Source organism: Carex rostrata, unplaced genomic scaffold (assembly GCF_964058835.1).
Source record: "Carex rostrata unplaced genomic scaffold, lpCarRost1.2 SCAFFOLD_49, whole genome shotgun sequence".
NCBI classification, from domain to species: Eukaryota; Viridiplantae; Streptophyta; class Magnoliopsida; order Poales; family Cyperaceae; genus Carex; species Carex rostrata.
In genome coordinates, this window is record NW_027601184.1 from 8,526 (window position 1) to 29,050 (window position 20,525).

At 36.1% G+C, this 20,525-nt stretch overlaps 7 non-coding genes across 7 annotated transcripts; 4 read left to right on the forward strand and 3 right to left on the reverse strand.

Moving 5' to 3' along the window:
• Positions 1-9,782: 9,782 nt before the first annotated feature.
• Positions 9,783-9,870, reverse strand: TRNAS-GCU (transfer RNA serine (anticodon GCU)). The gene has a single exon. It is a non-coding gene; the product is annotated as a tRNA-Ser (tRNA).
• A 3,641-nt stretch (positions 9,871-13,511) lies between these two features.
• TRNAS-UGA (transfer RNA serine (anticodon UGA)) lies at positions 13,512-13,599 on the reverse strand. The gene has a single exon. It is a non-coding gene; the product is annotated as a tRNA-Ser (tRNA).
• An 822-nt stretch (positions 13,600-14,421) lies between these two features.
• Positions 14,422-14,492, forward strand: TRNAG-GCC (transfer RNA glycine (anticodon GCC)). Its single transcript has one exon. It is a non-coding gene; the product is annotated as a tRNA-Gly (tRNA).
• Positions 14,493-14,937: 445 nt separating this feature from the next.
• On the reverse strand, positions 14,938-15,011 carry TRNAM-CAU (transfer RNA methionine (anticodon CAU)). Its single transcript has one exon. It is a non-coding gene; the product is annotated as a tRNA-Met (tRNA).
• A 2,070-nt stretch (positions 15,012-17,081) lies between these two features.
• TRNAT-GGU (transfer RNA threonine (anticodon GGU)) lies at positions 17,082-17,153 on the forward strand. Its single transcript has one exon. It is a non-coding gene; the product is annotated as a tRNA-Thr (tRNA).
• A 668-nt stretch (positions 17,154-17,821) lies between these two features.
• TRNAY-GUA (transfer RNA tyrosine (anticodon GUA)) lies at positions 17,822-17,903 on the forward strand. The gene has a single exon. It is a non-coding gene; the product is annotated as a tRNA-Tyr (tRNA).
• Positions 17,904-18,259: 356 nt separating this feature from the next.
• TRNAD-GUC (transfer RNA aspartic acid (anticodon GUC)) lies at positions 18,260-18,333 on the forward strand. The gene has a single exon. It is a non-coding gene; the product is annotated as a tRNA-Asp (tRNA).
• Positions 18,334-20,525: the final 2,192 nt, after the last annotated feature.

Sequence of the window (20,525 nt, forward strand, 5' to 3'; positions counted from 1 at the left end):
ATCGACTACCTGGAAAAGGTAGAAGAATAGGACCTATTCTGGGCCATACAATGCATTACAGACGTATGATCATTACCCTTCAACCGGGTTATTCTATTCCACTTCTAGATAGAGAAAAAAACTAAAGGAGAATACTTAATAATACGGCGAAACATTTATACAAAACACCTATCCCGAGCACACGCAAGGGAACCGTAGACAGGCAAGTGAAATCCAATCCACGAAATAATTTGATCCATGGACGGCACCGTTGTGGTAAAGGTCGTAATTCCAGAGGAATCATTACCGCAAGGCATAGAGGGGGAGGTCATAAGCGCCTATACCGTAAAATCGATTTTCGACGGAATCAAAAAGACATATCTGGTAGAATCGTAACCATAGAATACGACCCTAATCGAAATGCATACATTTGTCTCATACACTATGGGGATGGTGAGAAGAGATATATTTTACATCCCAGAGGGGCTATAATTGGAGATACTATTGTTTCTGGTACAAAAGTTCCTATATCAATGGGAAATGCCCTACCTTTGAGTGCGGTTTGAACTATTGATTTACGTAATTGGAAGTAACCAATTAGGTTTACGACGAAACCTAGAAATCGATCACTGATCCAATTTGACTACCTCTACGGGATAGACCTCAACAGAAAACTGTTGAGTAACGGCAGCAAGTGATTGAGTTCAGTAGTTCCTCATAGAAAATTATTGACTCTAGAGATATGGTAATATGGAGAAGACAAAATTGTTTGAAGCACGCACAGAACCGGAAGCGCCCCTTGTTTCAAAGAGAGGAGGACGGGTTATTCACATTTAATTTGATGGTCAGAGGCAAATTGAAAGCTAAGCAGTGGTAATTAAGACCCCCGGGGGAAAATAGGGATGTCTCCTACGTTACCCATAATATGTGGAAGTATCGACGTAATTTCATAGAGTCATTCGATCTGAATGCTACATGAAGAACATAAGCCAGATGACGGAACGCAGAGACCTAGGATGTAGAAGATCATAACATGAGCGATTCGGCAGATTTGGATTCCTTTCCTATATATCCACTCATGTGGTACTTCATCATATGATTCATATAAGATCCATCTGTCTAGAGATCGTCATATACATCTAGAAAGCCGTATGCTTTGGAAGAAGCTTGTACAGTTTGGGAAGGGGTTTTTTGAGAGAAAAGAAGAATCTACTTCAACCGATATGCCCTTAGGCACGGCCATGCATAACATAGAAATCACACGTGGAAGGGGTGGGCAATTAGCTAGAGCAGCAGGTGCTGTAGCGAAACTCATTGCAAAAGAGGGTAAATCGGCCACTTTAAGATTACCATCTGGGGAGGTCCGTTTAGTATCCCAAAACTGCTTAGCAACAGTCGGACAAGTGGGTAATGTTGGGGTGAACCAAAAAAGTTTGGGTAGAGCCGGATCTAAGTGTTGGCTAGGTAAACGCCCCGTAGTAAGAGGGGTAGTTATGAACCCTGTGGACCACCCCCATGGGGGCGGTGAAGGGAAAGCTCCCATTGGTAGAAAAAAACCCACAACCCCTTGGGGTTATCCTGCGCTTGGAAGAAGAACTAGAAAAAGGAAAAAATATAGCGATAGTTTTATTCTTCGTCGCCGTAAGTAAATACGTAACTAGGAAAGGAATATGGAAAATTGCATTTTTGGAATTTGCAATAATGCGATGGGCGAACGACGGGAATTGAACCCGCGCATGGTGGATTCACAATCCACTGCCTTGATCCACTTGGCTACATCCGCCCCTTATCCAGCTAAAGGATTTTTTTCTTTTTTCCATTGATCATTATTCTATTTATTCTGACCTCCGTACTTCGATCGAGATATTGGACATAGAATGCCACTCTTTAAAAAGGAAAAAAGGAGTAATCAGCTGTGACACGAAAAAAAACGAATCCTTTTGTAGCTCATCATTTATTGGCAAAGATAGAAAAGGTCAATATGAAGGAGGAGAAAGAAACAATAGTAACGTGGTCCCGGGCATCTAGCATTCTACCCACAATGGTTGGACATACAATCGCGATTCATAATGGAAAGGAACATATACCTATTTACATAACAAATCCTATGGTAGGTCGCAAATTGGGGGAATTCGTGCCTACTCGGCATTTCACGAGTTATGAAAATGCAAGAAAGGATACTAAATCTCGTCGTTAACTGAATTCTGAATAGAAAGATTAAGAAGAAAAAAAAAGAAATACCCAATATCTTGCTAGAACAAGATATTGGGTATTTCTGTCTTTTCTTTCTTCAAAAATTCTTATATGTTAGCAGAAAAACCTTATCCATTAATAGATGGAACTTCAACAGCAGCTAAGTCTAGAGGGAAGTTGTGAGCATTACGTTCGTGCATTACTTCCATACCAAGGTTAGCACGGTTGATGATATCAGCCCAAGTATTAATAACGCGACCTTGACTATCAACTACAGATTGGTTGAAATTGAAACCATTTAGGTTGAAAGCCATAGTACTAATACCTAAAGCAGTGAACCAGATTCCTACTACAGGCCAAGCAGCCAAGAAGAAGTGTAAAGAACGAGAGTTGTTGAAACTAGCATATTGGAAGATTAATCGGCCAAAATAACCATGAGCAGCCACAATATTATAAGTCTCTTCCTCTTGACCAAATTTGTAACCCTCATTAGCAGATTCATTTTCAGTAGTTTCCCTGATCAAACTAGAGGTTACCAAGGAACCATGCATAGCACTGAATAGGGAACCGCCGAATACACCAGCTACACCTAACATGTGAAATGGATGCATAAGGATGTTGTGCTCTGCCTGGAATACAATCATAAAGTTGAAAGTACCAGAGATTCCTAAAGGCATACCATCAGAGAAGCTTCCTTGACCAATAGGGTAAATCAAGAAAACAGCAGTAGCAGCTGCAACAGGAGCTGAATATGCAACAGCAATCCAAGGACGCATACCCAGACGGAAACTAAGTTCCCACTCACGACCCATATAACAAGCTACACCAAGTAAGAAGTGTAGAACAATTAGCTCATAAGGACCACCATTGTATAACCACTCATCAACAGATGCAGCTTCCCAAATTGGGTAAAAGTGCAACCCGATCGCCGCAGAAGTAGGAATAATAGCACCAGAGATAATATTGTTTCCATAAAGTAAAGAACCAGAAACAGGCTCACGAATACCATCAATATCTACTGGAGGGGCAGCGATGAAGGCGATAATAAATACAGAAGTTGCGGTCAATAAGGTAGGGATCATCAAAACACCGAACCATCCGATGTAAAGACGATTTTCAGTGCTAGTTATCCAGTTGCAGAAGCGACCCCACAGGCTTGTACTTTCGCGTCTCTCTAAAATTGCAGTCATGGTAAGATCTTGGTTTATTCAAATTGCAAGGACTCCCAAGCACACGTATTAACTAGAAATAATATAGATAATAGAAGGCTTGTTATTTAACAGTATAACATAGACTATATACCAATGTCAACCAAGTCAGCCCAAAGATTGGCTATCCATATAACTAAATTAACCAAACCAATAATTTTGTAAATGAAGTGAGTCAAAGTTAAAAACTAAGATGGGTCTTTTCTATTTTCCATATGGGTTGCCCGGGACTCGAACCCGGAACTAGTCGGATGGAGTAGATAATTCTTCCTTGTTAGAATAGAGAAAAATCCCTCCCCAAATCGTGCTTGCATTTTTCATTGCACACGACTTTCCCTATGTAGAAATAGCCAATTTCTATTCAAAAGAGGAAGTTCTACTAATTTTTTTAATTAGTAAGTTGATTCGCCTACTCTTTATTATAATAAAAGGAACATTTCAGAATGAAAAATATGAAAGTTTTTTCTTGATCATTTATCAACCCTTTCCTGTTTATTAGTTTTGTCTAATGATTAATTAAGAGGGTTCACCAGGTCATTGATACGTATAATATCCAAATACCAAATACGCTCAGTGTGTGATCCACAGAAAGAAAAAAGAGTTGTTTTGGTGAACATCAAAGAAAAAACTTGCTCTTCTTCCGTAAAAAATTCTTCTAAAAATGCCGAACCCAATCGTTGCATAAAAGTTCGTACCGTGCTTTTATGTTTACGAGCTAAAGTTCTAGCGCATGAAAGTCGAAGTATATACTTTAGTCGATACAAAGTCCGTTTTTTCGAAGATCCACTATGATAATGAAAAAGATTTCTACATATCCGACCAAATCGATCAAGAATATCCCAGTCTGATAAATCTGTCCAAATGGGTTTACTAATAGGATGCCCTGATCCAGTACAAAATTCAGCTTTTGATAAGTATCCTATGAGGGGAGTAGCAGGGACTATGGTATCGAATTTTTTCATTCGAGTATCTATTAGAAATGAATTCTCCAGCATTTGATTCCTTACTAACAAAGGACTTTTTGGTACACTTGAAAGGTACCCCAGAAAATCGAAGCAAGAGTTTGCTAATTGGTTTATATGGATCCTTCGCGGCTGAGTCCAAAAACAGAAATAATATTGCCAGAAATTGATAAGGTAGCATTTCCATTTCTTCTTCAAAAAAAAAGTGCCTTTTGATGCAAGAATTGCCTTTCCTTGATATCGAACATAATGCATAAGAGGATCCATAAAGAACCATAGGGTTTTCCGAGAAAAACCAGGGTACATTATCCCAAAATGTTCCATCTTCCTAGAAAAGTGGATTCGTTCCAGAAAAGTTCCAGAAGATGCTAATGGTAAGCAAGAAGATTGTTTACGAAGAAACAACAAGAAAAATTCATATTCTGATACATAAGAGTTATATAGGAATCGAAATAGTCTTTTATTTTCTTTTTTAAAAAGAAAAATGGATTTCATTGAAGTAATAAAACTATTCCAATTCGAATAGTAGTTGAGAAAGAATCGCAATAAATGCAAAGATGGAACATCTTGGATACGGTATTGAAGGAGTTGAACCAAGATTTCCAAATGGATAGGATAGGGTATTTCTATATGTGATAGATAATCCAAATGCAAAAATTTGTCTTCTAAAAAGGGAAATATTGAATGAATAGAGCGTAAATTCTGAAACTTTGGTATTTCTTTTTCTTTCGGACAAGATAATTCTCGTAGCGAGAATGGGATTTCTACAACGATCGCAAACCCCTCAGATAGAATCTGAGAATAAAACTCAGAATAAAAATAATTTTTGTAATCCAACAATCGATCTTGGTTAGGATGATTAACCGACTTATCCCAAAAATTCTGCTGATACATTCGAATAATTAAACGTTTCACAAGTAGTGAACTAAATTTCTTGTTATTACAACTAACTATTTCCACAGGTTCAGAACCATTTAATCCATAATCATGCGCAAATGCATAAATATATTCCTGAAAGAGTAGTGGGTAGACAAAGTATTGTTGACGAGATTTATGTTTTTCGGAATACCCTTCGAATTTTTCCATTTGTATTTCTACTTGAATCAGAGAGAAGAAGCATTTCTCGGTTTATTGAATAATGATACATAGTGCAATATGGTCAGAACAGGGTGTTGCATTTTTAATACAAGCCCTGGAAAGAAAGGGAGTCTAATCCACAGATCTTTTTCCGCTCCTTTTCTACCCAATTAGTTTATGTTTGTTCTAATTACAAAAGAGAACAGAACAAATTTTTTATTTTTGCAGGCCAATCGCTCTTTTGACTTTGGAATACAGCCTCTTTATCAATATACTGCTTCTTTTACACATTCAATCCATAACATCCCTTATTCAATCCATAATCAAGAATAATTAGGATTTCTAAAAAAAAAAGAAAAAATAAAGGGTCCACTCATAGGAAAACCCAACCTTTCCCCGCATCCGGCACTAATCTATTTTTAACGTCTAATTAGAGCGGGGAATCATTCCAATTAGGAAGTTAAGCTCGTTGCTTTTTATTTTACCAGAATTGGAGCCAAGCTCTATCCATTTATTCACTAGACCCAGAAAATCGTAATTTTTGATTCCATTCAAAAAAGATTGATTTTATTACGACATGCTATTTTTTCCATTCATTACCTTTGAGGATCAGTCGTGGTCTTCTAGACTCTACCAAGAGTCTGGACGAATTTGTTGTTTCATCCAAATGTGTAAAAGATCATAGTCGCACTTAAAAGCCGAGTACTCTACCATTGAGTTAGCAACCCAGATAAAAAAAGGATCTTAGATACGATCGAAATCCAAAAATCAATGGAATTACACCGCGCGCTTCTGCCAAAACATTGAACTAGCAAGACATCAAAAGAAAGATTTTATCGACCATGAAAAACACTAAAATGGCAAAACGAACAGGTCCGGTTAAATTCCACTAAAGTTAAAAAAAGAGCGACCCTAATCACGATGGCAAAATTCTCCTTTTTTTTTATATATATATTTTTTAATAAAAATATATAATATATTATATTGTATGAGAATACATGCAAGAGGAACACCCTTATCATTTGAGCGAAGTGTAGGCAGAAAAATCAAATATGGAGTGAGGATAAAGAGACCCACCTATCTACAAATTCTATTTGTTCAATAGACCTTTGTCAATGGAAATACAATGGTAAGAAAACAAATTAGATAGAAAAAGTAAATAAAATAGGGGCTTATGTTGGATTGGCACGATATAAATCCAAATAGGATTAAGAAAGAGGTAAATTGTGTCTAAATAATTAGACAACGAGGAATACTAGTAATCTTCTCCTATCCTACTTTTTTATTCATTTAGTTCTTCAATTAACTCAAAGTTCTTTCTTTTTCTTTAAATAATTCTGCCTTCCTTAAAATATCATAAACAGTTCTTGTCGGTTGAGCACCCTTTTCAAGGAAATAAAGAATAGCTGGAACATTTAAACAAGTTTGATTCTTTATCGGATCATAAAAACCTACTTTTCGAAGATCTCTTCCTTCTCTTCGAGATCGAACATCAATTGCAACGATTCGATAGACAGCTTATTGGGATAGATGTAGATAAACAACGCCCCCCCCTAGAAACGTATAGGAGGTTTTCTCCTCATACGGCTCGAGAAAATGATTCGAATTTCTGTCGATAATAATAGAAATAAGACTATGACGTGCATTAATTTCTTTACAGAAAAAACAAATTTCATTTATACTCATGACTCAAGTTGGCTAATTTTGACTGACAAACTTCGAAGGCAAAATCCTTCCAAAATTTTTGAGTCGTCTTTAAACTCTTTTCTTTGTCTCATTTCGAACGAATTGACTTTTATTCCTTATTCTGATCCAACTCTGTTGTTGAGACAATTGAAAATTGTGTTTACTTGTTCTGGAATCCTTTATCTTTGATTTGTGAAATCCTTGGGTTTAGACATTACTTCGGGAATTCCTATTTTTTTCTTTCAAAAGAGTAGCAACATACCCTTTTTTCTTATTTCCTTCGATAAAGCATTTCTCTCTTCTATAGAAATCTAATAAGGGGGATTGATTCTGATATACTTTTAATTGAAAGGGTTTTCCCTATCTTCCAAAATTGGACTTTCTTCTTATTTTAACCTTTCGATTTATTTCTATATTAAGGATAGACTGACAAAGTTGGCCTAATTTATTAGTTTTCACTAACCCTAGATTCTTTCCCTTGATATCAATTCTGTCCTCTCGAGCTCCATCGTGTACTATGTTACTTAAACCCAGCGCAAATTTGGTTCGGAACGAATAGAACAGGCTATGTCGAGCCAAGAGCATTTTCATTACTATGGAAAATGATGGATAGCAAAATCCACAATCGATCATGTCCTTCAAGTCGCACGTTGCTTTCTACCACATCGTTTTAAACGAAGTTTTACCATAACAAACATTCCTCTTTTCATTGCAAAGTGGTATAGAGAATTGATCCAATATGGATGGAATCATGAATAGTCATTGGTTTAGTTTTTTGTATACTAATTAAAACTTGCTATCTATGGAGCAATATGGATAAAAGAAAGTAAGTATTTATCCGGGAAGCCTCCGCCAAGATCCGATTTATTTAAACCCATATTATAATTCTATCATATGAATGAAACATAGTTCGAAAAAGACGACTAAACAAGTTTGCTTAAAACTTATTTATTATTAAATTTCCGTCCTCAACGGATGGCTCGAGATGATCAATCTTGAAGTGAGAAGAGAAGGATTGACTCTTCCTCAATAAATAAACTATCAACCTCCAAAAAAGTTTAATTAATTTAATTACTATAATTAGAATTATATTAGTAATATATTTTTTCCGTACCAAAAACAATTAACTATATAACTAAATAAACTATTCCAATGAAAAGATTGCAAGTTTTTGGTAGTTATAGAATTCTCGTACTTCTTCGACTCGAATACCAAAAGGAAGAAAAAAATATGATTAAGTGATTATAGTAGAGGCATATCCTGAATGTGCCTGATAGACCCCATTTTTTCATGAAAATAAAGATAGTCGATTTGACTGGACTTAAGACTTTATTATGTTTTCTGAGAAAGAATAAGATATCATTATTCTCTTTAATAAACTTTTCTCTCGTACGGAGTACTATATGATTTCATCGTTTGTTTCATCAGAAACAATCTGGGACGGAAGGATTCGAACCTCCGAGTAACGGGACCAAAACCCGCTGCCTTACCACTTGGCCACGCCCCATTTCGGGTTTTATGCGACACTAATAAACACTATTATGTTTATTTGTTATTCGTCAATACCATTTCAATTACATAAAAAAGGAGGGATATTCTCTTGCTAGTATTCTACACATGCGGATAATATAGAATCAAAAAAATGCATTGATCATTACATGGAATTCTATTAAGATATTATATGAAAGTCGAATTTATTCCACTCTCATTTGAGAGTGCGAATACAAGGAGGTATTTTGTGTTTGGGAAAGTCCGAAGAAAAAAGATTTGGAATCTGTCTTTTCCTTCTTTCCCTTAAAAAAATAACTCAATCAAAATCCAATTATTTACTCTACAAGAATGAAATGCTTGTTATGCCTAATATACTTAGTTTAACCTGTATCTGTTTTAATTCTGTTCTTTATCCTACTAGTTTTTTCTTTGCCAAATTGCCCGAAGCTTATGCTATTTTCAATCCAATCGTGGATATTATGCCTGTCATACCTCTATTCTTTTTTCTATTAGCCTTTGTTTGGCAAGCTGCTGTAAGTTTTCGATGAAATCTTTAGTACTCTGTATGCCAAATTGAATGATGTGTTCATTCCAAAAAAATTTAAAAATGGGTAAAAGCCGAGAAGTTTTATATTTTTCTATTATGAACCTTCGATTCTAAAATTTAAATTCTTCTACATTGAATGGGTAGCTACAGCAATAAATTTGGATCAGCCTTTCTACTCCCCTGCACCTAGGTTGAGCAGGTACCTAATAAGGTACCTACACAATACCTAACCACCTAACCCTATTTTTGATATTGATAAGAGTGCTTATTATAAATGAATTCTTGCAATTTTTTTCAAGAATTCATTTTTGCATTTTTAGGTATCAAAAAAAACCATCCTAGTGGATCCGTGTGGTAAGGAAAAACTGGTAATCTATTCCTTAAAAAAAAATATTGGAGATTATGTAATGCTTACTCTCAAACTTTTTGTTTATACAGTAGTGATATTCTTTGTTTCACTCTTTATCTTTGGATTCTTATCTAATGACCCAGGACGGAATCCTGGACGCGAGGAGTAAAAATTCCATTTTTTTTTTGCATTTTTTCTTACAAATTTGATTTGTTTCGTACATTTATCTATGAGAAAATCCGGGGGTCAGAATTCTTTCCAATTTGAAAGTCCCAAATGATCCAAGGGAGCGGAAAGAGAGGGATTCGAACCCTCGGTACAAAAAAATTGTACAACGGATTAGCAATCCGCCGCTTTAGTCCACTCAGCCATCTCTCCACGTTCCAAAGCGAAAGGTTTCCGTGATATGATAATGATAGAGGCAAGAAATAACGGTTGCAAAAACCCCCCTTTTTTCTTTCAAAAGTCTATAAAAATTATATTGCCAATTCCATTTTAGTTATATTCTTTTTTCTTAATGTTAATAAAAAAAAGAAGAAAATTCTTGTTTTTTCTTTCTAAAAATCGATATTGGCCGAGAGACAATCAAATAGATTTTCTCTTTAGCGGGCATTTCCATATAGGACTTGTTATAATAAAACAAGCAGGTTATATAAAAAAAACAAGCAGGTTATATAAAAAAAACGCTTTTTTTGTCGATTATTTATCAAGAAAGCAAAAAGGGTTCTTATCAAATCCACCATAAAATTGGAAAGAAGCATAAAGTAAGTAGACCTGACTCCTTGAATGATGCCTCTATCCGCTATTCTGATATATAAATTCGATGTAGATGAAATTGTATAAGCGAATTTTTTGTATTTCCTTAGACTTAGACCGCGCAAGACAAGAATTTTTCGCTATTTACGATTTCTTTCATATTCTTGTTACTAGATGTTCTATAGGAATAAGAAGAAATCGCAACTCCTTTCCGCTACACATAAAATAAAAATTGATTTCGAAGGTCCATTTTTTTTCAGAATCCTCTATTTTAGTTCTTCCACCCATGCAATAGAGAGGGAATGGGAAAAGAAGGGTTACTTTTATTTTCATTTTTCCCTTAAAAGATAGACTTTGAAATAGGAGTCATGGAATAATGCTGAATTCAAAGGTTTATTTCTATAGTATAAGAAAAACAAAAGTATAAGAAAAACAAAAGTATAAGAAAAACAAAAGTATAAGAAAAACAAAAGTATAAGAAAAACAAATCGAATCAAATTCATGGATTTACCACGACCTCGGTTGTGACTCCATAGATAAAAATGGAAAATTTTTATCTTCGAGACCGTTGAAAAAGGGCATTGAACGAGAAAGAAATCGTCCACAGATAATAAAACTATCATATGCCTTGGAAGTGATATGAGGTGCTCGGAAATGGTTGAAGTAATTGAATAGGAGGATCACTATGACTATAGCCCTTGGTAGAGTTCCTAAAGAAGAAAATGATCTATTTGATACTATGGATGACTGGTTACGAAGGGACCGTTTCGTTTTTGTAGGATGGTCCGGCCTATTGCTCTTTCCTTGTGCTTATTTCGCTTTAGGGGGTTGGTTTACAGGGACAACTTTTGTAACTTCTTGGTATACCCATGGATTGGCTAGTTCCTATTTGGAAGGTTGTAATTTCTTAACCGCAGCAGTTTCTACCCCTGCCAATAGTTTAGCACACTCTTTGTTGCTACTATGGGGGCCGGAAGCACAAGGAGATTTTACTCGTTGGTGTCAATTAGGCGGTCTATGGACTTTTGTAGCTCTCCACGGGGCTTTTGCACTAATAGGTTTCATGTTACGCCAATTTGAACTTGCTCGGTCTGTTCAATTGCGGCCTTATAATGCAATCTCATTCTCTGGTCCAATTGCTGTTTTTGTTTCTGTATTCCTTATTTATCCACTGGGGCAATCTGGTTGGTTCTTTGCGCCGAGTTTTGGCGTAGCAGCGATATTTCGATTCATCCTTTTCTTCCAAGGATTTCATAATTGGACGTTGAACCCATTTCATATGATGGGAGTTGCCGGAGTATTAGGCGCGGCTCTGCTATGCGCTATTCATGGAGCGACCGTAGAAAACACTCTATTTGAGGACGGTGATGGTGCAAATACCTTCCGCGCTTTTAACCCAACTCAAGCTGAAGAAACTTATTCAATGGTCACTGCTAACCGCTTTTGGTCCCAAATCTTTGGTGTTGCTTTTTCCAATAAACGTTGGTTACATTTCTTTATGCTATTTGTACCCGTCACCGGTTTATGGATGAGTGCTATTGGCGTAGTTGGCTTGGCTCTGAACTTACGTGCCTATGACTTTGTTTCCCAGGAAATCCGTGCAGCGGAAGATCCTGAATTTGAGACTTTCTACACCAAAAATATTCTTTTAAACGAGGGTATTCGTGCGTGGATGGCAGCTCAGGATCAGCCTCATGAAAATCTTATATTCCCTGAGGAGGTTCTACCACGTGGAAACGCTCTTTAATGGAACTTTCGTTTTAGCTGGTCGTGACCAAGAAACCACCGGCTTTGCTTGGTGGGCTGGGAATGCCAGACTTATCAATTTGTCCGGTAAACTACTTGGAGCTCACGTAGCCCATGCCGGATTAATCGTATTCTGGGCCGGAGCAATGAACCTATTTGAAGTGGCCCATTTCGTACCAGAAAAGCCCATGTATGAACAAGGGTTGATTTTACTTCCACACTTAGCTACTCTAGGTTGGGGAGTAGGGCCAGGGGGGGAAGTTCTAGATACTTTTCCTTACTTTGTATCTGGCGTACTTCACCTAATTTCCTCCGCAGTCTTAGGCTTCGGTGGCATTTATCACGCGCTTCTGGGACCCGAGACTCTTGAGGAATCTTTTCCATTCTTTGGTTATGTCTGGAAAGATAGAAATAAAATGACTACAATTTTGGGTATTCACTTAATTTTGTTAGGTCTAGGTGCTTTTCTTCTAGTACTCAAGGCTCTTTATTTTGGCGGTGTATATGATACCTGGGCCCCTGGGGGGGGAGATGTAAGAAAAATTACCAATTTGACCCTTAGTCCCAGTGTTATATTTGGTTATTTACTAAAATCTCCTTTTGGGGGAGAAGGGTGGATTGTTAGTGTAGATGATTTAGAAGATATAATTGGTGGACATGTATGGTTGGGTTTCATTTGTGTATTTGGCGGAATTTGGCATATCTTAACCAAACCCTTCGCATGGGCTCGCCGTGCATTTGTATGGTCTGGAGAAGCTTACTTGTCTTATAGTTTAGCTGCTTTATCTGTCTTTGGTTTTATCGCTTGTTGTTTTGTATGGTTCAATAATACAGCTTATCCGAGTGAGTTTTATGGACCCACCGGGCCAGAAGCTTCTCAAGCTCAAGCATTTACTTTTCTAGTTAGAGACCAGCGTCTTGGAGCTAATGTGGGATCCGCTCAAGGACCCACAGGTTTAGGTAAATATCTAATGCGTTCCCCAACTGGGGAGGTTATCTTTGGAGGGGAAACTATGCGTTTTTGGGACCTTCGTGCTCCATGGTTAGAACCTCTAAGGGGCCCGAACGGTTTGGACTTGAGTAGGTTGAAAAAAGACATACAACCTTGGCAAGAACGACGTTCAGCAGAATATATGACCCACGCTCCTTTAGGCTCTTTAAATTCCGTGGGTGGCGTAGCTACCGAGATCAATGCAGTTAATTATGTCTCTCCTAGAAGTTGGTTATCAACTTCTCATTTTGTTCTAGGATTCTTCTTTTTTGTGGGCCATTTATGGCATGCAGGAAGAGCCCGAGCTGCTGCAGCAGGTTTTGAAAAGGGAATCGATCGTGATTTGGAACCTGTTCTTTACATGAACCCTCTTAACTAAGATTTTCTTATTTATACCTGTTCTACTTTTTTTCTGTTCTGGCTCGGTTATTCCATCTAGCCGAGCCATTCATTCCTTTTTATGAAAGAAAGATAAGGGACAGAATAAAAAAAAAAATGAAAGAAACAAACGTATTCAATAAGCAAAAGGAGAGAGAGGGATTCGAACCCTCGATAGTTCCTAGAACTATACCGGTTTTCAAGACCGGAGCTATCAACCACTCAGCCATCTCTCCACAGCCTAATCCTTATTTTACTCCTACAAATAGAACATAGCCATATAAAAAATAGAAATATTTATTAACCTCTAGAAAGATCTCAGATACAAGTCCCTTTTCGATATATCTCTGTATACTGTATACACGGATACAGGATCCGCTATACCCGCTTGTGAAATAAAGACTAAATAACCTCTTCTCACCCTCATATCCAAATAAAAAAAGCGGTAAGTAATAAATTTTAATTAAAGAGAAGAATCAATGGATTCATGATTAAACCCCTCCTACTTCTTGTATTTTTTTACAATTTTGGTTAAGTGAGGGATCAAATATGTAGTCAACTTTATTTGATGGTAGCTTGGAGGATTAGAAATATGACTATTGCTTTCCAATTAGCTGTTTTTGCATTAATTGCGACTTCCTCAGTCTTAGTAATTAGTGTACCCCTTGTATTTGCTTCTCCTGATGGTTGGTCAAATAATAAAAATGTTGTATTTTCCGGTACATCATTATGGATTGGACTAGTCTTTCTCGTAGCTATTCTGAATTCTCTCATTTCTTAAATTAAATTTGGTTAATATTTATTAACCCGATACAAAATAAATAATAAAGGCCATTTCTTCGAAAAAATTCGAATAGTGAGACGTATTAAAACGCAATTTGCGTTCCGAATTGCTACCTGTTCTCTTTCAGTATTATGAAATTCCATTCCCATTAGAATATTCATTGACAGATAATAAAAAAAGGAAAACTCTAATATAATAGAAAATGAAACGAAACGGTCGACCCAGACATAGACGGTCGACCCAAGCGGATATACGCTATAAAATATATACTGTAGCGAGCGTAGTTCAATGGTAAAACATCTCCTTGCCAAGGAGAAGATACGGGTTCGATTCCCGCCGCTCGCCCGCTTAATTTAGCAAAGTACTATGATAAAAAGTTTAGTCTAGTTGACTGTTTAACTACTTATATTAAATTAAGTATTAATTAGGTGTTAGTCTAGTGCCGTATCCCTTACTATCTTACCCTTCCTTTGCATCCCACTCAAAAAAAGAGGGCGCTCCGGAAGCAGAAATAGAACTCGCCAAAAGAGCTCCCGAAATCGGGTATTAACTGAGACAAACAACGGACAAACTGCTTTTAAAGGGAAGGGAGAGGTAGACTGTCCCTTTCATTTCATTTTTATTTTTGCAGGGTAGGGAGGAGCCTTGCGCCTTCTTCTTGTGAAGGCAAGTGACTTCGCAAACTGCTCAATTTTGCCCTCTAGGGTCGGGAACTAATGAGGTTGGATACGCCCCCCTCTACCATATCTAGACTAGAGAAATAGAATAGTCCTTTTATACAGACTGCTAAGTGCGGAGACGGGAATCGAACCCGTGACCTCAAGGTTATGAGCCTCGTGAGCTACCAAACTGCTCTACTCCGCTCTGGAGTACTAGAAACTGGTGGACAAAAAAGGTTGAATACAGGCCTCTAACATGTCTAGAGAAATAGAATACTCCTTTTATACAGAATGGAGCGGGTAGCGGGAATCGAACCCGCATCGTTAGCTTGGAAGGCTAGGGGTTATAGTCGACGTTGGTTGATTATTTTTAACGTCTCTAATTCAAAACCGAACATGAAATTTTGATTTCATTCGGCTCCTTTATGGATATTATCACCACTTAACATCTATGTCAGCTTTTCTATTTGAATGGAACCAAAGCTCTCCGCTTTCTAGATGATCCTTATAGAGTAGGAGATAGAAATTCTATCTAAATCCATCTAATCTACTTACTTCGTTCCCTAATTTCATTCAAGAGATCCTGAGGAAAAGAATTGGGTTTCCACCGAGCTGAAACAATATGCGGATGGTTCTAGTAAACCAAAACTATCGTTTTTTAGCTATTTGGCTTCCTTATTCCTTATTTTAACAAAAGAAGATTTAGTTACGATTGGAAATCAACTTTTTTGTATCTTCATCCATAGATCCTTTACTCATATTTTCAAAATTGGAATACTTAATCCAATGCAAAATTATGCTTCGCGACTCTGTACTCATAATCCAATTTTTATTTTGGATGCAATTTAGATTAGTCTTTGGATACAAATCGCCAGAATGTATATTCTTCCTCAATATGCTATTGAGAGGAAAAGGATTTAATCCTTTATAAGAACTAAAGTTTTCATCGGAATATAAAAATAAAAAACTTAAGGATACCTTAAGTATATCATTTCAAATTCAGTTATTAATAGAACGAATCACACTTTTACCACTAAACTATACCCGCTACATTGTAGATTATGGTATAAACGGTACCCTTTGTCAAGGATAGCCATTTGACAAGGAGGCTAATTCCCCCTTATTGAATCAGATGGAGAAGGTTCATGACACTGAGCCGTTGGTACTTCTACTTCGATCGCCGGCCTTTACTTTAGGATTTAGATAGCCCCTTCTCTGGTCTTTAAAATAAATCTCTTCTTACCATGCCAATAGCGTCTGAACCAAATGTATTTATTTTGATTAGGATCCTATTCTACGGTTACGACTACAATAATCATTATTTACTTTGCGAGGACGTAAGTGTGCCAGACTGCTGAATTGTTTTATTATTCCTACAATATACACTAGCGGATATAGGGGGTAACACTGTCCTTATAAATTCCTTTTTTCCTTTTCTTTTTTTGTTCAATTCTGAACAAAAAAAGAAATTATCGAAGATGTTTTCTTCCCCCACTTATCATTAAGTCCGAGCCATAGAGTAAGAGTGAGATGAGTTTTCCAAATTCATCATAGACTTTCCCTATGGCTTGATAGAAGTAAGAAGCAAAGAGTCGTAACTTAAAGAAAAAAATGGACAGGGCCGACAGATTTACCTGATGTAAAGAAGATCCTAAAAGTCTCTGATTAGTCGATTCTCTCCATTTAACACTTTCCTCTCTCTCTTTTTTTCCACTGACTCAATTCTAGTTTATTAGATTCTTGTTTAAAAGAATCAAAAAAGTTCAATAGAACTAAGAACACATAAAAAAGAGCATAGAGGATCAAAACCATTACCAAATGTTCCTCCCAAGGATCCTATCCTATTGGGTATCTGTTCCCTGCCTTTTCCCGCTAGGATCGGAAATCTTATATTTTCCATATCCATATACCATTGAATCCTTGGGGTTCCAGAATCCACTTATTTTACTAGTCTTCGGAAACGGAAAACCCTGAACCAAGAAGAGTTGGGTATGTAGGGTATGTTTTTTTTATTGTGTCAACTCTCTCTTCACGTATTTTTTATATAAAAAAACCTCTACTTTAGTTTTGTGCAAGTTATAGTTATAAGAGAGAATATGAACTATTTTCTTATTTTTATTAATTTTATTTTGAGCTCTCAAGATATCGATATATACATATACAATCTCTACATAATGTCTCTCTCTATATCTCTATATATTATATATAATATGTACATTATGCAGTAGACCCATAATGGGAAATCAAAGTGGCTAATTTTTGAATTAAATAAAAAGCCCTTTTAACTCAGTGGTAGAGTAATGCCATGGTAAGGCATAAGTCATCGGTTCAAATCCGATAAAGGGCTTTTTAAATTAGTGGTAGAGTAATCTCGTGCTAAGACGTAAGTCATTGGTTCGAATCTGATAGAATACTTTTCTACTAAATTGATTCACTTTTTTCTTTGTTTTTGAAACTTTCTCTATATTTTTAGAGAATTTTATGACTTAGTGCGGGATGCATGTATTTTTGGTCTGAACACTAAATGAAGCACGGAATGTAAATTGCAAAAAAGAAATAAAATTGGACTCTTTTTCATCTTAGATCAATCAAATAACTACCTGTACTGAACTAATCTAGAATCCCTTTTAGTATTTTAGTAATCCATTCTTATTCTATACCTTTTAAATGAATTTCCCTAAAAGGTAGAGGATGATCCATGAATTAATCTAACCATCAACTAAAAAAAATCCTAGATGAAAACATAACAGAAAAGTTGGAAAAACTCTTTGCTTTGGATCTAGTTATACTTTTCGAGTATATTGACAATTCCAAAAAACTGCTCATACTATGATTATAGTATAATCACGAGCGGTTGTATATGGCCCTATCGTCTAGTGATGCCCCTATCGTCTAGTGGTTCAGGACATCTCTCTTTCAAGGAGGCAGCGGGGATTCGACTTCCCCTGGGGGTAGGGAGTATTATGAAAGGAGGTTAATCATAGATTATCAAAAACCCTAGAATAAATTCTTCCTGGGTCGATGCCCGAGTGGTTAATGGGGACGGACTGTAAATTCGTTGACAATGTCTACGCTGGTTCAAATCCAGCTCGGCCCAAAAATCTAGGGCTTCGTGAATATGAACTAAATCCTTTTGTTTTTCTTCCATAAAATAAAATGTTTGATCTATAGAAATAAAAGATAAAGAAAAAAGGGGGGAAATTTTTTTTTTAATCCATATCTCTCTCATTCCTTTCTTACAAACAAAAGAGTTTTTCTTATTGAAGGGTGGATTATTATCCATTTTTAGTTTTAGTTATAAAAAATCACGACATACTAGTTATGTCACTCTCACTATACCCACGTATAATATGTGGGTATGTAGTATATGATTCGTCTATTTATTAGAGTACGACAGACGAATCGAATCTTCTTATGGTTCTATTTAAGAATGGGTATGCCATACACCCCGCGGGGATTGTAGTTCAATTGGTCAGAGCACCGCCCTGTCAAGGCGGAAGCTGCGGGTTCGAGCCCCGTCAGTCCCGAACTAGGGTTCAATGAATGGAGAAATTCATATTTCCTTTTTCCATGAAAAAAAGGGGCAGGGGGCAAGATCAAATACCCATAGGGCACCCTTACTTCACTTTTTTATTTTGCATCTCTCATTAAAGAGGGAGGGGAGGCGTATAGGAATTTTTTTCACTACTCCCGATCGATAAAGATAAAGAAAGACACACAATGATGATACCATCCTCATCTTAATTTCCTATTCGACTCTTATGGAATAGAGTACCGGTATTTTACCGGAATCCCTACATAAATCGTATTCCCTTTTTATTTCAGACCTCTTTTCCCCATCTCACTTCTACTGCTTATTTGGATGTCTATGTCACCCATAGAAAGTTGGTCATATAATACATACATAATTGTATGTATAACTATAAGAAAAAGGAAGGGAAATTGGATAAGATTAAGAAAGCTCGTGGGTTAGAGATACAGAAAAGATAAAGTAGAAAAAGATTAAAAAAGAGGGAATTCCTAATCCAATCAAAAAACCCATTTTGGTCTTAGTATGGATAGAGGATCTTCCTATGTTATACTATATAACTCTCATCCATGAAATATAACTCTCATCCATGAATTGATTTGATAGATCCGATATTCATAATATTGAATTGATTCAGTATTATCAGAATGCAAGCCCTACCCTTGAATTTACAAGATACCCCTTTTCCCTCTCCATGGGATTACATCCCGAGTTATTGTGAAAATAAAAAATAAAGAGGTTATGGAAGTCAATATTCTCGCATTTATTGCTACTGCACTGTTCATTCTAATTCCTACTGCTTTTTTACTTATTATTTATGTAAAAACAGTCAGTCAAAATGATTAATTGGAATTCCAATTAATCATTGAAGAAATGAAAAAGGGATTAAATAAAAAAAATCCAAGTCTTAAATGAAAGGATCTGGTTGGAATCTTAAAGTGTGGTAGAAAGAACTACATATAGTTTTTTCTACGACACTTTAGAGTCTTTCTATTATATTTTATATTATCTTTGAATCTACATAGAATAGATTAGTAGATTGAAATAGTTAAGTAGTCTAATTCAATTTCTTTTTTCATTGCATCCACTTAATTTCAATCAGGTCAAAATAAAAAAATCGAAGACAATTCTTGACCAAAGAATCCATGGAAGGAAAGAAAAATAATATAAGAATAAGAATAGACTATAGTAAAAAGGAAAAAAGTAAAAGGAAAAAACCAGCGAATCTTTCATGCTTAAATATCCCGCGAGATGCTTCAAAAGAGCATAAAAATTATTCTAAGAATAAGGAAAGAGTATAAAACAAATAGAAAATGTGTGATATGCCGTGAATAGTTCCGTGGAAGAAAGTCTAATTTTCTTATGTATATAACTTTTTGAACCATTCGTCATTTCTAGTAGAAATTCTGAATTGGTATAATGGCTCTTTCTTACAATACAAGAGTTTCTTACAGGAGTGAAACAAAACTAAAGAAAAAAGATTAAAGGATAACGTTTGACAAAATGATTAATGCAAAACGATCCATTCATTAAAGAAAAGAATTGATACAACAATTCAATTACTTAATCAATTAGTAGTATCCCTAGAGTCCACTCCTTCCCCATACTACTAGTGAAAGAGAAAATGTAAAGACTACCATTAAAGCAGCCCAAGCGAGACTTACTATATCCATCTAAATTATGTCTCCTATTTCTATGAAGGAATTATTCTACTATTGATCAATAATCATAGTGGAATCAAGGGTACAGAGTCAAAAAGGGATTCTGCCCTAAGGTCATGGATCAATCAATTCAAGGAATTTACTCCTAACAAATTCTTATAGGAATTCTGGTAGAATTAGAGAGCATTAAAAATACGATACATAGCCCTTTTTTCCTTAAAAAAAAGTACGGGAATGATGTCCTGAATAAAAGAAGCGGGAATAGGAAGATTTTTTATTCCTTTTGTTACTCTTTTTTTTTGTAAGCAAAGGACGCCCGAATATACCATAAAATTATCGATAGATAAATATTTATTGGATACCTACCTTACCTATGTTTATTTTTGACCTAAACCCTACAGCCCTGCTTTCTATCATTCTATGAAAGAATGAAGAGACTTTATCCATAACACAACTCCTAAATTGATTTTTGATCGACCTAGTTAATCTGATTCTCGCTAGAATAAGTAGTCCTTACTTTAGTGTATGT